Source organism: Canis aureus, chromosome 27 (genome assembly GCF_053574225.1).
Source record: "Canis aureus isolate CA01 chromosome 27, VMU_Caureus_v.1.0, whole genome shotgun sequence".
NCBI classification, from domain to species: domain Eukaryota; kingdom Metazoa; phylum Chordata; class Mammalia; order Carnivora; family Canidae; genus Canis; species Canis aureus.
In genome coordinates this window covers 19,858,952-19,874,879 of record NC_135637.1, presented here as the reverse complement: position 1 = coordinate 19,874,879, position 15,928 = coordinate 19,858,952, and the positions used below count along the sequence as shown (strand labels likewise).

General features: G+C 46.5%; 1 long non-coding RNA gene across 6 annotated transcripts in view; it reads right to left on the bottom strand.

The window, feature by feature from the left end:
* LOC144299980 (uncharacterized) overlaps nucleotides 1-15,928 on the bottom strand; it is a 51,846-nt gene that overhangs the window by 11,823 nt on the left and 24,095 nt on the right. For 2 of the 6 annotated variants that reach the window (XR_013366639.1, XR_013366641.1), the window contains one exon: nucleotides 5,309-5,791. The exons of 1 other annotated variant lie outside the window; for it this stretch is intronic. This is a non-coding gene — a long non-coding RNA (uncharacterized LOC144299980). Of the gene's footprint in view, nucleotides 1-97; nucleotides 2,864-5,308; nucleotides 5,792-9,000; nucleotides 14,577-15,928 lie in introns of those variants that run through there. 3 more of the 6 variants (XR_013366638.1, XR_013366640.1, XR_013366643.1) reach the window with 3 other exon arrangements.

Sequence of the window (15,928 nt, the reverse complement as noted above, 5' to 3'; positions counted from 1 at the left end):
TTTCTTCTATGGCTCTGTTCTCAGGCACACAAGCTCTTCTCCAGGGTGACAAGATGGCCCTCAGAAGCTCCAGGCTTGCTTTCTTCCCCTGCTGGAAGAGAGATTGCCTGTCTCCTGCTAAAAATCTCAGGGTTCCCCCTGATTCGCTGTCAATTGGGTCACATGCTCATCTTTGAACCAATCCTTTGGTCAGGCAGGATCACCAAGGCAAAATAAGTCACCAAGGCAAAATAAACCCCAGGTACAGAGGCTGATATTGGCAGGGAGAATTCCCCAGGGAAATTGGGGTGCTTTTTCCAAAAGACAACACACGTTCACCATCTGGTAGTTCCTGCCTCTCTGTTAACCAAGCTTAAGGAGAGGCTGTCATCAGGAATAATAATAATAATTAATAATAATAATAATAGCGAGCTCTTATGAGCCCTCACAATGTGCCAGGTATAATACTAAATCCTTTATTGACATTATCATATTCATTCCTCACATTATCATAGTTACTCGTAATGTTTATTCCTTATCATAATCTAACTTCCCCAATGGGCCAACTGATGCTTAGAAGATTTTAGGAATTGTTCCAAGTTCATAAGGATTTTTTTTTTTGCTTTAAGATTTTATTTATTTACTCATGAGAAACAGAGAGACAGAGAGGTAGAGACACAGGCAGAGGGAGAAGTACGCTCCATGCAGGGAGCCCAACGTGGGACTTGATCCTGGGTCTCTAGGATCATGCCCTGGGCCGAAGGTGGCACTAAACCTCTGAGCTATCCAGGCTGCCCAGTTCATAAGGATCTTAAGGAGTGGAAACAGGTAGTCCTTTTCCCAAACCTGTGCTCTTAGCTTCTCTACAAACTACGCTTAGAACTGGTCTCTCAGAATTGCCAGCATCTTCCAAAGAGGAAGTTCCGAGCCTTCTAAAGTGCTATGTTGCAAAGGCTACCTGGTGTGGGATGGCAGATAGCATACTGATGCTCACTTAGAGTCATTCATGACTCTCAGAGGGCTTGTCCCAGAGCAGCACCATGGACCTAGTGCCATGAATACCGCAAGTTGTGACAAGAGAAGTCCAACCCAAGGATCATTGTGGGTTTAAGGGCCTAGAATCCTAGGTGCCCTCCCCTCATCTTCCCACCCACCAGGAGTGGTGGATAAAGAATGTGCCATGGAGGGATTGTGTTAGGTTTGATGTTCGATCCTCTGTTCTGCCAGTAACAAGCCGTATGTGTCCTCGAATAAACTCCATTAATCTCTCTGAGCCTCGGTTTCCAAATCCATAAAATGAGCGCAATAACACCTTCTCAAAGGGATGTGAGGATTACATTGCATGTGAAGTCCTGCCTGCCTATCACCCCATTGGTGTCCCATGAAGTTCCTTCTCTCTGCATTATCCCTCTTCCCATCCTAGAGATTTAGCAAAGGACACAGCAGGGAAAGAAAGGAGAAGCACCCTCTCTCCTGGCCAGCTGCCGTGCTCTCATCCTCTCCTCCTCCTGGGTTTGAATCCCAGCTCAGTTGTCCTCTTCCCAGCTTTGTGACCTTGGGTAAGTCCCCATCACCGCCCCCTCCTCAGCTGAAGAACACATCTCCCTCATGAAAACCCCCTTGGTAAAGTTGCCTAGCACTTGGCTTGTTGACGCTGAGTCTGAAACGGTGAAAGGGGACAGAGCCGGGTGGTTTCGGCTGCTTCTGCTTGGGGCAGGGCCTGAGATGTCTGGTCAGCAGACGGGCCCTCTCAACTCCTCTTCCCATCTCCTGAATAATTCATGACAAACAAAATGGCTGGCCCAGACCCGGGCCCTCCCTCCTCCTGGGCTGGGGAGGGAGAAAAGTTTCTAATTACAGGTCAGCCGTCTGCCTCCCCCCTCCCCGCGCCCCTGGGCGCTGCACACAGGGGGTATTTATGGGAAGAGAGGGAGGGGAGGGGCTCGGTCCCAGCCCCTTTCAAGAAGGAACTCAACTCCTTTTGAAATTGCAGCCTGGGCTTGCTAAGGCCTAGGGATAGACTAAGGGGGGAAAATAAAGAAAAGAAAAGAAAACCTTAGGATCAGCAGGAAGGGGAAACCCTGCTGAGGGATCAGAGTGATGTGTCCAGAAAAAAACGGCAGGTCAAGGAGGGGCTCTGGGGGAGACCAAGGCAAGGGGAATACACTTGCCCAAGTCCCATGGAGTGTCTAGCCAAGCTGGACTTCAAAAGGAGGATATCCTGATGCAAAACCACAGCCTCTCAGCCACCCTCTGGTTTCCTCACCTGTAAAATGGGGAGAAACACAGAACCTACCTCACAGAGTGGTCAGGGAGCTACAGGAGCAGGTACCTGTGACGTGCTTAGCATACTGGCACAGAACTCAACAAATATATAAGAGTAGTGGGGTTGTTCTTTTTTACATTATGCTGCCTCCAAGGGGAGCTCAGGAAAGGACAAGGATGTTAGAGAAGGTTCAGGGAGATCATGAGAGGAAAGAAAAATTATTTGTCAGGGAGTTTAGTACAGTGATTTAGAGTAAGGACCCCATATATTTCTTTCTCTTTCTTTCTTTTTTCTTTTTCTTAAAAAAGATTTTATTTATTTATTCATGAGACACACACACACAGAGGCAGAGACACAGGCAGAGAGAGAAGCAGGCTCCCTGTGGGGAACCTGATGTAGAATTCAATCCCAGGACCCTGGGATCACAACCTGAGCCAAAGGCAGACGCTCAACCACTGAGCCACCCAGGTGCCCCAGAGCCCCATATATTTTCATTTAAAAAAACAACAATAAGGACCCCAGGAATAGGCTGCATGGGTTCAGTTCCAACTCTGCCTCTTCATGGCTGTGTGATCTTGGCCAAGTTGTTGTACTTCTTTGAGCCTCTGGATTCACCATCTGAATAAATGGTGACCATTGCCATTAGTGGAGGGTGGGTGGATAAAGTCTCAGTCCACAAGGAACTTACTGCTAGAAAGGTTATGCTAATCAAGAGCATTTACTGAATGCCTACTGCATGCGGCAATCTGTGCCTGCCACATCAAAGAACTCGCAGTCTACTAGAAAACCCACACTAATCTAGAACATATTACTGTGTGTCTACTGTGTATGGGTCCTGTGCGCTCTGCAGACCTTCACTCAACCTCACAGCATTCACCCCCATTTTATATATGAAGAGGCTGAATTCAGCTCAGAGGTCAGGAACCGAGAAGGGGTTTGAAACTAAGGTGGGCATCACTCAACAGCATGAATGAATCTCCAAACTGCATGTTAAGGGAAAAAGCCAGACGTGAAAGAGTATACATTGTAGGATTTCATTTACATGAAATTCTAGAAAAATGCAAACTAACCTATAGTGACGGAAAGCAGATCAGTGGTTGCCTGGGAACAGGGGGTGAGGGGAGGAGGGCAGGCATTGATGGCAAAGGGGCGTGGGGGAACTTTTTGGGGAGACGGAAATGTTTTATATCTGACAGTAACACTAGTTACATGGATGTAATCATTTGTCAGTGCTTACTGAACCGGACACTGAAAATGGGTGCATCTCACTGCATCTAAATTCTATCTCAATGAATCTGATTTTTAAAAAGAAGACGGGAAAACTGCCCCAGACCTCAGAGCCCTGCAACCTTTCTTATATCATTTGAGTGTCTGATTTCAAGTTCGTTTGTGGGCAGAAACTGGATCAGATTCTGGGCCTTACAAAAACGTTCTCAAACCTACTAGTTCAGATCAACAAATACATCTTGGGCACCTCCCTTGTGCTGGGTGCTGAGGTCACAGAGCAATCAGCCTAGGGGGGGAAACAGGAGAAAACGGGCAAATAGGCACAATGCAGTGCAGTTTATGTTCTGACAGGGTAAGTGAGACATCAAGCGTGTGCCCACCGGGTTGTAGTAACAGATACTGCACCAAGCCCAAGCCCTGAGTTGGGGGGGGAGGGTGGTGGCTGAGGGTAGTGAGGGCCCCAGGAATGCCTGGATTCAAATCCCCACCCTGCTTCTGGCTAGTGGTGTGACCTTGGGAACACAGCATGCTTCAGTGTCCACCTCTGGAAAATATGGAGCAAAGTAGCCCTGAAGGGCTATGTGAAAATGAAGGAAGGCAGGGGACATCCCATGTCTGACACACTGTGCACAGTAAATGACCAGTAATTGTTAGCTGTTCCTATCATGAATGAAAAGCAGGGAGCTGGAGGGCATACAGAGAAGGGGGTACTCCCTACCCAACCTGAGGGTGGGAGAGGGGTCAGGGATGCTTTCCCAGAGAGGTGATGCTTGAGGAGGAGTTGGCCAGTTTAAGTGGCCACAGGGGCAGAAGAGAGTGGGAATCGCTTGGAGCAAATGCTCAATAAATATTTGCTCAATAAACAAAAAATAAAACAAAATAAAGACTGCGCAAGTCCCGCCTGTAACCAGGGGGATAGAAAAGCCTGCCAGGGCAGACTGGGGGGTCCTGGGGAAGCCGGATCTGGGTGGCTGGCCCCGCTGTCAGGCTCCAGACTTTTCTGGAATACAGGGCCCTCCTTGGCCTGGCCCAGCACCGCCCTGTGCCCTGCCCCGTGCTCCAGGGAGGGACATGGACACCGCCAGACTTCAGACCTGGAGCCCGCGGGAGGGGGAACCGGGGTGCGGTGGGCTGGCGGGGCGGGGGTCCTCCGGGGCCTTCACCCGCCTCCCCCCAGCGAGAATGGCCAAGTCCCTGCGAGGCGCCTCCCGCGCCCCCGTTGTCCGAGCCACAAAGGGCCCGGATCAATGGAAGGCGGGAGCGGCCGAGGGGCCTTCTCTTTGTGCGGCTGTCTCAGGCCTGTTTGCACCGCCGTCTCCGCGCCCCCATTGATCAGGCATGTGGAAAGATTCCGCCTCCCGGGCTCCCTTTGTGGCCGCGTTGCCAGGCTGCGCCCGGCGTGACTGCACCGCGCTGGGCGCTCCCGCTCGCGGTGGGCACCGGGCTGCGAGACGGGGCGGGGTCCCCAGGGGGCTGGCTTGCCAGATTTAGCAAATACAAACACAGGACGCCCGATTAAATTTGAATTTCTGATAAACAACGAGGAAGAGCAAAACAAAACAAAACAAAAACAAAAACACCAAACACTTTTTTAGTGTAAGTATGTCCCAAATATGGCGTGGGACATACTTATACTAAAAAAAGTATTTATTTGTCCGAAATTCCAATTTAACTAACCATCCTGTGTGTCATCTGGCACCTATCAAAGGGGAAGCCTAATACAACTGCACTGCGCGGCACTTAACGCTGGTACCTCTCCTGTCTGGCAGTTTGTTTGCTTTTGCTTTTTGACCATGTCGTCGTAACCCCTGAACCACCAGGTAGAGACTATATCTCCCTTTAAATGAATTTTTTAATTTAAAAATTATTAACAATGATTTCCTGATGCATAGATTACATACATTAATTTGAACAAATATTAATATGTCTCTGGGTACTTTTTTTTTTTTTTTTTTTTTACCGATGCAGACACCCATGTGACCAGAATATCATGAACCCCATCACCCCAGAAGGCTTCCTTGGATATTGCTTCCTGTCCAGAACATCCCGTGTTGGCAGCCGCTATTCTGACTTCCCTCACCATAGATTAGTTTTAGTTCTTGAACTTCGTATGAATGGAGTCATATAGAATGTAGTCTCTTGAGTCTGGCTTCTTTCACTCAACATTATGTTTGTGAGATTGGTCCATGTTGGGGCCTGGATCCGTATGCTTGTTCTCTTTCACTGCCCACTGAGGAGTATTCCATTGGATGGCTGTACCAAGGTTGGTTCTCCGTTCTCTCGTTGATAGATGTCTCGGCTGTTTCCAGTCTTTGGCTACTATGAATAAAGCTGCTATGATCAGACTTGTACTAGTCATTGTACAGACTTAAATATATTTAACCTAAGCGATACTATTTGTGAATTCATAGGCTTGGAATGCTAGTTTCATTTTTCCCCCCTACACATGCAATATATAACTATTCCACATGTTTATGTGAGTATTTTTATGCCAACCAAGCTCACCTTCTGCAGGGTCAATGGCCACATGCCAAACTGCAGAAAAAAGTTAAGAGAACAGGCAGGCTCAGAGTGGGTCCTAGGCAAGTGAGTTAGCTCCTTTGAGCCTTAGTTTCTTCATCTGTGATAATGCTAATTGCCTCACAGGATGGTTGAAAGGCAAAATGGGATAATGCCATCTAAAAAGGCTGAGCATGTAGTGGGTGGTCTACATCAGGGCCCCTATCAAGCTCTGGATTGATGCCTGCCCTCACTGCATCCTCATTTCAAACTTTTGAGGCAGGTGCTGTGATTATCAGCCCATTTTACAGATGAGGAAACTGAGGCTCTGGGAGGCAGTCACTTGCTTGTGATGGCCAGTTAGCAAGAGACAAAGCCAATCACCCAGTGTGGTTTCCAGAGCTGGGGAAACAGGAATGACCCAGGAAGGATGAGGCTCAGCCTGGAAAAGAGAACTGGGCACCTTCCCCTTCCCGTCTCTGTGTCCTCCAATAGCACCCAACCTAAAGGCAAGCAGGTGGCTGTGGGGCCTGGTTTCTCTTTGGAGAATGGAAAGAGCTGGGTTGGACATTTCTAGGAGAGGCCAAGCCTCCCAGCCACCGGGCAAGTGGGAGGACAGGCAGGGCGAGTCTGACAGGGTTGGGGGGGGGGGCAGGCAGAGGAAGCAGGAAGCAGGAGGAAAAGCCCAACCCTCTTGCAGAACTGCAGTCACAGCCGCTGGGCAGAGCCCGGCATCAGCTACCTGCCATCTGAAGGGCACGGGAACTGCTGATCTCAGGCGATTAGCATAACAATCCCGATCTAGCGTCCTGGGGCCCAAAGCTGGGTCTGCACAATCCCATTTCAAGCCCGCTCTTTCTTTAGCTGGCTAATTATGGGGAGGGGGGGTAAATAGGGGAGACACGATCTTCTTAAAGGGCCCCATCACCCAGGACCCAGCCTGGGGCTGGGAGCAGGGAAAGGTCCCAACAGTACCTCCAGCTCTGGCAAAGTGTGGGTGCCAAGCACCCTGGGCCATACGGAAAAATGACTATCCTCACTAGCGATTTCAAAGAGCTTCCTGCTTCAACCCTTCTTGGCCTCATTAGTGCACAACTACAGGATATATCCTATTCAGAGCTGTATCTTGGTGCTTGGCACAGAGTAGGTGCTCAAATAAGTCACAAGCACAGAGCCTGTGGGTGCTCAAGTCTCTACCTACTGATATAATGAGGCCCCATGCTGGGTGCTAATGGAGAGCACTGAGAGAGCCCCACCTTTGCAGGTCCGTAAGGGTCTTCCTTCGGCCCATTCCCACTCTCAGGGTACTAAACAACCCTCCCCCCCTTCCTGCCCCTTGCCCCTCCAGCCTCCTGGCAACAGGAGTCAAACAGAGCACCTGAGTTAGACTGGGCAGAGCACAGAGATAAAGCTGGGTTTGGTCCTAACTCTGCCACTTATCAACTATATAATCTTAGGCATGCCTCTTAACCTCTGAGGCTCAGTTTTCTCATTCATAAAATGGGGACAATAATCAAAACTCGCTTCAAACATGTTTTATGAGCATTCACTAAAATACCACTTGGGAGTGCATGTCACATGATTGGGGCTCAGGAAATGGGCATCCTTTCTCTGCCTTCTATAGAAACATCCACTGTGTTATTTACTACCAATGTAGCCATTCAAGAGCCAGTTTGTTCTTATTCTAATTGTTTCCACTTCAGCCTAGCCTCCTTTGTGGGTTCCCAGGGCCACCCCATTTATTAAATGCCCATAATATGCCAGTCTGCATTCAGCACTTAAATTCTCTCTCCGACCCTTGAAACACCTATGTGAGGTGAGTTCTATCTACACTGTTCAAAGAAGAGCAAAATGAACTCAGAGAGGCAAAGTGACTTGCCCAAGGCCACCCAGCTAGAAGGTTTCAAAAGGAGGCCTAAGCTCAGCTACTCCTAACAACAATGGTTCAGGGGGCAGGAAGGGATGGCAGTTACTGTGGCCACTACCCCTTTCCCATTCAACCAGCTAGCCAAGTCTCGGTTCTTCTGATCATGTACTGTGTGTTGAGCTTTGTGCTGACAACTGAGGACAGAACTGAGTGTGAGATAGACATATTCAGTTATTCTGCTATCCTGGAGTTGGCACCTGACAGCAATCACGTAATTTCTGTGACTGATGAGGGCCTTGAAGAGAGTAAAATGAGATGATGTGCTAGAGTCATGGGTGTCCAAGAAGGCTTCTCTTGGGGAAGTGCTACTTGAACTTTAGGCTAAACCTTCAAAGATGGGGCAGGAGAGTGTAGCAGAGGAGCAAGTGCAAAGATCCTGGGGCAGGGTGGGGTTTGAAGTGTTGAGGCGCTGAAAGGCAGCCCTGGAGTTGGAGCAGCGTAAGAGAAGGTAAGAGTGAGGTGAGAGGAAGGGCCCTAACCAGGCTGGGCTTCTGGGACTCCATAAGAAATGAGGATTCCCTTCCTCCCTCTCTCCCTCCCTCCAACACTTCCCTTCCCTTCTCTTTTCTTCCCTTCCCTTCCCTTCCCTCCCAGCCTACTATTTTCTAGGCACCGGGCCAGGGGCTGAGGGCCTGTGAGTTTCTCCACCCTTCTCCCTCTCTCCCCATCTCTCCTCCTCTCCCTTCCCCCTCCTCTTCTGAACAGCTGCCCCACCCCCACTGGTCCAGCTCTCCTCCCTCCCTCCTCCCCTCCCCCTGACAATGAGAACGAACCCTGAGCCCAGCTCTCCATAGTATCGTCCCTTTAAGGAATCCCTAAATCCGGACACCCCTCTCCTCCCCCACCTGAGAACCAATTAGGGTTCCCGAATTCAAGTAGAGGCTTTTGTGTGTCACGTGTTTACGGAACAAAGCCCTCTCCGGCAGGAATAAAAGCTTCTATTCAGGAGCCAGTTTGTTCTCATTCTAATCGTTTCCACTTCAGCCTAGCCTCCTTCGCGGGTTCCCAGGGCCGCCCAGCTCGGCCTCACCTTCCCGCCTCAGCACCCCGCATTAGGGCCCTACCCAAAGGCAGGTGGCCACAGACCCGGGGCTTGGCCCACCTTTTCCTCCTGAAGGATCAGATGAGGGCAGCCAGCTCTGAGCTGGACCCTGTGCTCAGATTCACCAGCTCCACCTTGTAGGACTGATACTATCTTTAACGCAGGGGAGGGAACTGAGGCGCAGAGGGGCTGGGGAACTTGCCCGAGGTCACACAGCTAGCGGGAGGGGGAGTCTAGACTCTCCAGCATTATGCTTCAGTACCCTCAGCTGGTCCTAGGGTAGCAGAGTGAGGGAGAAGAGAGCTGTCATTTTCACAAAGCCCCTGGGGCCAGGCACCTGCTGAATATTAGCGACTCCTCACAATGCCATGGGAAGAAGCAACAATGGAGGTCAAAGTCACAGAGGAGTGTGTGGCAGGAGGGGAGTTGGAATTCAGGACTCTGAGGATGGAGAGGTGGGGAGAGTATGGTACTTCCAGACAATGGAGTCATTAAGAAAAACGTATTGATATGGAATGGTCATTGATATATTGCCAAGGGAAAAAAGGCGATATGCTGAGAGTAACATAATCCCACTTGTGTAAAAGAGAAAGGAAATATCTGCACATAAATACCCATATACACATACTGTGCATCTCTATATAGAAAACCTTTGAAGAAGAGTACATACTAAATTGTGGCATCTGTTCATTTCCTTTGGAGAGTACAAATGGGAAGTGAAACAGAGGTCACGTGGTGCCATTCTGTGTTGTTTAAAAAGATATATTTTCTTATCACGATCATGAATTTCTTTCATTATTTTTGTTTTATTGAGGTTAACTTAAGTATTTTAAGGTGTACAATTCAGTTGCATTTAGTACATTTACAATGTTATGCAACCATCACTCCTGTCTAGTTCCCGAACATTTTGTCACCCCAGAGTCAAAGCCCATACTCCTGAACTAGTCACCCCCATTCTGCCACCACCCCTACCCCCAACAACCACTGATCTATTTTCTATCTCTATGGATTTATCTATTCTGGATATTTCATATAAATGGAATCATAAAATATGTGACCTTCTGTGTCTGGCTTTTTTCACTTAGAATAATGTTTTTGAGGTTCAGCCACGTCATAGCAGGTGTCAGCACTTTGTTCCTTTTTATGCTTGAATTATATTCCATTGTATGGATATGCCACATTTCATTTATTCATTCATCACTTGATGGGCATTTGGGTAGTTTCCACCTTTTGGCTACTGTGAAGAATGCTGGTAGGATCATTCAAGTACAAGTTTTTGTTTGAATACCTGTTTTCAATTCTTTCAGATAGATGGCTAGTAGATGGGTCATAGATAATTCTTTGTTTATCTTTAGATAGATAGATAAGATCTATCTTTAAAGGTTTTATTTATCTATTCATGAGACACACACACACACACACACACACACACAGACCGAGACAGAGACACAGGCAGAGGGAGAAGTAGGTTCCATGCAAGGGAGCCTGATGCAGGACCTGATCCCAGGACTCCAGGATCACACCCTGAGACCAACCGCTGAGCCACCCACGTGTCCTGGTAATTCCATGTTTAATATTTTGAGGATACACCAAAGTGTTTTCCACAGCACCACACCATTTTACATACCTACTAGTAATGTGCAGAAGATTTCAACTTTTCCACATTCTTGCCAACTCTTGTAATTTTCCTTAACTTGTTTCATCATTATTATTATTATTATTATTATTATTATTATTACTATTATTATAGCCATCCTGGGGTACCTGGCTGGCTCAGTTGGTTAAGCGCCTGCCTTTGGCTCAGGTCATGATCCTGGGGTCCTGGAATGGAACTGCATGGGGCTTCCTGCTCGGTGGGGAGCCTACTTCTCCCTCTCTCTGCCCACACTGCTCATGCTCTTTCTGACTATCTCTTTCTCTCAAATTAAAAAAAAAAAAATTATGGCCATCCTAGTGGGTATGAAGTGGTATCTCATTGTGGCTTTGATTTGTGTTTCCCTTATGGTTAATGATGCTGAGCATTTTTCCTTCCTTATTTCTATTGTTTTAAAGATCTTATTTATTTATTTTAAACATTATATTGTGTTTTTTTAATGTAATATCTACCCTCCCATGTGGGGCTTGAACTCACAACCCCTGAGATCAAGGGTCCATGCTCTACTGACTGAGCCAGCCAGGTGCCCCATTATTTTTTTTAATTGAAGAATAAATGACATATAATATTGTATTTATTTCAGGTGTACAACACTGTGATTAGTATTTATATACATTACAAAATAGCCACCACAGTAACTCTTATTATCATCTGTCATCATATAAAGTTGTTACAAGGGTGCCTGAGTGACCCAGTCAGTGGGGCACAGTATGCTTGATCTTGGGGTTGTGAGTTTGAGACCCACGTTAGGTGTAGAGATTACTTAAAAATAAAATCTTTTTTAAAAATGACTTATTTAGGGATGCCTCGGTGGCTCACTGGTTGACCGTCTGCCTTTGGCTCAGGGCGTGATCTCGAGGTTCCAGGATCAAGTCTCACATCAGGCTCCATGTGGAGAGTCTGCTTCTCCCTCTGCCTATGTCTCTGTCTCTCTCTCTGTGTCTCTCAGAATAAATAAATAAAATATTTTTTTTTAAAGAAAAGGACTTATTTGTCTATTTTAATGAGAAAGAGAGAGAGAGAACATGAGTGGGAGGGGCAGAAGAAGAGGAGGAAAGAATCTGAGGCAGACTCTCTGCTGGACGCAGAGCCCAACTCAGAGCTTAATCCCACGACACCAAGATCATGATTCTAGTCATGATCTAGATTCATGATTCAACAAGAGTTGAATGACTGTCTGTACCACCCAGGTACCCCTAAAAATAAAATCTTACAAAAGAAAAAAAACATAGAACACTTGGACGGCTCAGTTGGTTAAGCATGTCTGAATCTTGATTTGTGCTCATGTCATGATCTCAGGGTCAGAGATGGAGCTCTGCATGGGGTTCCATACTGGGTGTGGACTCTTCTTGAGTTTCTCTCCCTCTCCCTGTGCCCCTTCCCCTGGCACACAGACACACTCTCTCTAGAATAAATAAATCTTTAAAAAAACCCAAAGTTATTACAATATTGTCAACTATATTCCCTATGCTGTGCATTATATCAGGTGTCTTATTTATTTTATAACTGGAAGATTGTACTTCTTAATCCCTTTCACCCATTTTGTCCATCGCCGACCCTATCTCCCATCAGGCAATCAAGAGTTGCCCCTCTTTTGCTCATTTTAAAATGAGTTATTTTCCAGGGTGCCTGGCTTGCTTGGTCAGTAGAGCATGTGACTCTTGATCTCAGGGTCATTGAGCTCAAGCCCCACATTGGGTGTTGAGATCACCATTGAAATTAATTAATTAATTAATTAATTTCAATGGGTTAGTTGTCTTTTTATTATTGAGTTGTAAGAGTTTCTTTTTTTTTTTCAAGATTTTAATTATTTTTCCCGAGAGACCAGAGAAAGAGAGAGAGAGAGATAGGCAGAGACACAAGCAGAGGGAGAAGCAGAGGGAGAAGCAGGCTCCATGCAGGGAACCCGATGTGGAACTCAATCCCAGGTCTCCGGGATCATTGCCTGGGCTGAAGGCGGCGCTAAACCGCTGAGCCACGGGGGCTGCCCATAAGAGTTCTTAATATATATTCTGGATACTAGACCCCTATCGGTTATAAAACTTGCAAGTATTTCTTCCCATTCTATAGGTTGTCTCTTCACTTTCTTGATTGTGTCCTTTGAAGCACAAAAGTGTTTAATTTTGATAAGGTTCAATTTTTCTTTTGTTGCTTCTGCTTTGGGGACATAACTAAGAATCCATTGATAAATCCAAAGTCATGAAGATTTACCCTTGTTTTCTGCTCAGAGTTTTATAGTTTTAGACTTTTGATCCATTTTGCATTAATTTTTAAATATGATGTGAGGTTGGAGCACCTGGATGGCTCAGTGGTTGAGCGTCTGCCTTTGGCTCAGGTTGTAATCCTGGGGTCCTGGAATCGAGTCCTGCATTGGGCTCCCCAGATGGAGCCCGCTTCTCCCTCTGACTATGTCTCTGCCTCTCTGTGTCTCTCATGCATAGATAAATAAAGTCTTAAAAAAAGAGGTAGGGGCCAAACATCATTCTTTTTTTTTTTTAATATTTTGTTTATTTGAGAGAGAGACAGAGAGAGCAAGAATGGGTGTAGGGAAAAAGGGAGAAGGAGAAGTAGACTCCCTGCTGAGTGGGGAGCCCCCCTCAGGGCTTGATCTCAGGACCCCAAGATCATGACCTGAGTTGAAGTCAAATGCTTAACTGAGCCACCCAGGTGCCCCTAACATCGTTCTTTTCTTCTATTTTTTTTTTAAGATTTTGTTTATTTATTTATGAGAGACACACATACAGAGAGAGAGGCAGAGACTCAGTCAGAGCGAGAAGCAGGCTCCATGCAGGGAGCCTGACATGGGACTTGATCCCAGGTTTCCAGGATCATGCCCTGGGCTGAAGGCGGCACTAAACCGCTGAGCCACCCGGGCTGCCCAACATCATTCTTTTAAATGTAGATATTCTATATAATTATTTCAATCCTTGTCTTTACTGTGTTAACCAATGACCTCCAAATTTTTGTGATTATACACCCCTAAGAGGAAACAATCTTTGAGCCCATGTTACTTATAAATGTAGATTTACCTATTCATATATAGGTGTACAATTATGCTGTTATAATAACTGTGTTATAAAACATACACAAAAGAAATTTTTAAAAGATGAAATAGAAAAAATACACATAGAAGGCCTGGTGTTTTCTTGGTAGATCATCCTGACTGTTCCCAAGGCTCTCAACCCTCTCTGGCACCTGCTGGTCCTGATGACAGAGTGATATCAGCAGTCCTTCTAAAGAGACAGCTGGAACTGCTGTGGCGTGGTGTGGGAGTGAATCCTCCAGAGTGGATCTGTCTTCCCTCTTATGGGTCACAAAGTCTGATAACAGAAGGACAAGTGTTGGAACCCTGGCTCTATTTCCTCGTTGTCTAACCTCAGGAAAGCAGCTTTGGCTTCCTGACCCTCGGATAATAGTCCTCACTTCATAGCATGGCCATGAGGGCTCTGTGAAGGTATATGAAGGAATGCAGGGTCTGCACCTGGTCACCTCTCAGTTAACAATAACAATGATCATTACTGACTGTATCAAGGAGCCAGATCCTGACAGACCTCAGATCCTCTTCTTTCAGCTAAAGAATTCAAGGCAGGAAGCCCTCAATGAAGGAACTGAAGGCAGAGACAGGAGAGGGAAGCAGGGATAAAGGCCTGGATCTGCTCTCTGGGAGGCAATGTGGCATGGTGGGCGAGTCCTATCTGGAGAGGAGAGGCCTGGTTTGAAGCCATGTGACCTTGGCCAAGTGGTGACACTTCTCTGAACCTCAGTGTCCTTATCTATAACATAGAGATAATAATAATTATATATGTATAATATTTATCTGAGTACATGAAATAGCATGTGAAAGTGCTTGTTCTGCAATAAGAGATCGATAAACAACAGTGATTACTATGATCACAGTAGTCCCCTCAGTCCTTATCCTCAGGGGATGCATTCCAAGAACCTCAGGGGATGCCTGAAACTGAAGCTAGTACCAAACACTAGGTATACTGTGTTTTTTCCTATACAGCCATACCTTTGATAAAGTTTCATTTATAAATTAGGCACAGTGAGAGATTAACAACAAGAACTGATCATAAAATAGAACAACTATACCCATTTACTGAAATTAAAGTTGTGAGAATATGGTCTCTCTGTCTCCCAAAATGTCTTATTGTATTAAACTCCTCCTTCTTTTTTTTTTTTTTTTAAAGATTTTGTTTATTTATTCATGAGAAACACACAGAGAGAGGCAGAGATATAAGCAGAGGGAGAAGCAGGCTCCTCACAAGGAGCTCGATGTGGGACTGGATCCCAGAACCTCGGGATCATGACCTGAACCAAAGGCTGCTCAACCACTGAGCCACCCAAGTCCTGAACTCCTTGCTTCTTGTGATGATGTGAGATGATAAAATGCCTACACGTGATGGGATGAAGTGAGGTACATGATTGTAGGCATTGTGACATAGCGTAGGCTACGACTGACCATCTGAGGATAGTTGGAAGGATAATTATCTGTTTCTGGACCCACATTTGACAGTGGGGATAACTGAAACCATGCAAAGGAAAACCAGGGATAAGGGGGCATGGAGACTATTACACTTCATGTCTAAGGAGGGTAATATGTCTACCACAGTATTTACCTATTTGTTCATTTCACCAAGATTTATAGAGTGCCTACTCTGTGTGCCAGCCAAACAATAGGGAATAAGAAGAAAACAATCCTTAATTTCAAGCAGCTTATGACCTAGGAATTCACAGACATTGTCACAGATAAGCAGTACACACACACGCGCACACACACACACAGTGGCAAGTGTTACAGGGGAAAAACATGGGGGAAAGGAAAGAATAAGGGATCAGAGAAGTGATCAGGGAAGTCTCCCGAGAAAGTGACATCTTTTCTTTTTTCTTTTCTTTTTGAGAAACAGACATTTATGCTAAAATCTGAAAGATGGAAAGGAAATAACCAAGCACAGAAGGGAGAGGGGGGTGTTCCAGTCTGGGGCAAATGTGATCAGGTTGGGGGAGGAGGTCTAGGCTAAGATGAAAGTGCTCTAGGATAAGCAAGTACTGCAGGCTGGATTAAGGGCAGGCTGCTCCAGGCAGAGGGCAGGGTGCTGTAGCAGAAGAGTGCTCCAGGCTGAAGGATGGATGTTCCAGGCTGGAGGAAGGCTGTTCACAGGCCCCCAGTTGAGAAAGAGCTTGGTGATGTCAGGCTCTGAAAGGCCAGTGGAGTGGAAGGGAGGTAGGGTGTGGGGGACATGAAACTGGAGAGAGGCAGGGGCCAGATTGTGCAGGGCTTTGTAGGCCACTATGAAAGTTTGGATTGTGTTCCAGCAGTGCAGGGAAGTCACC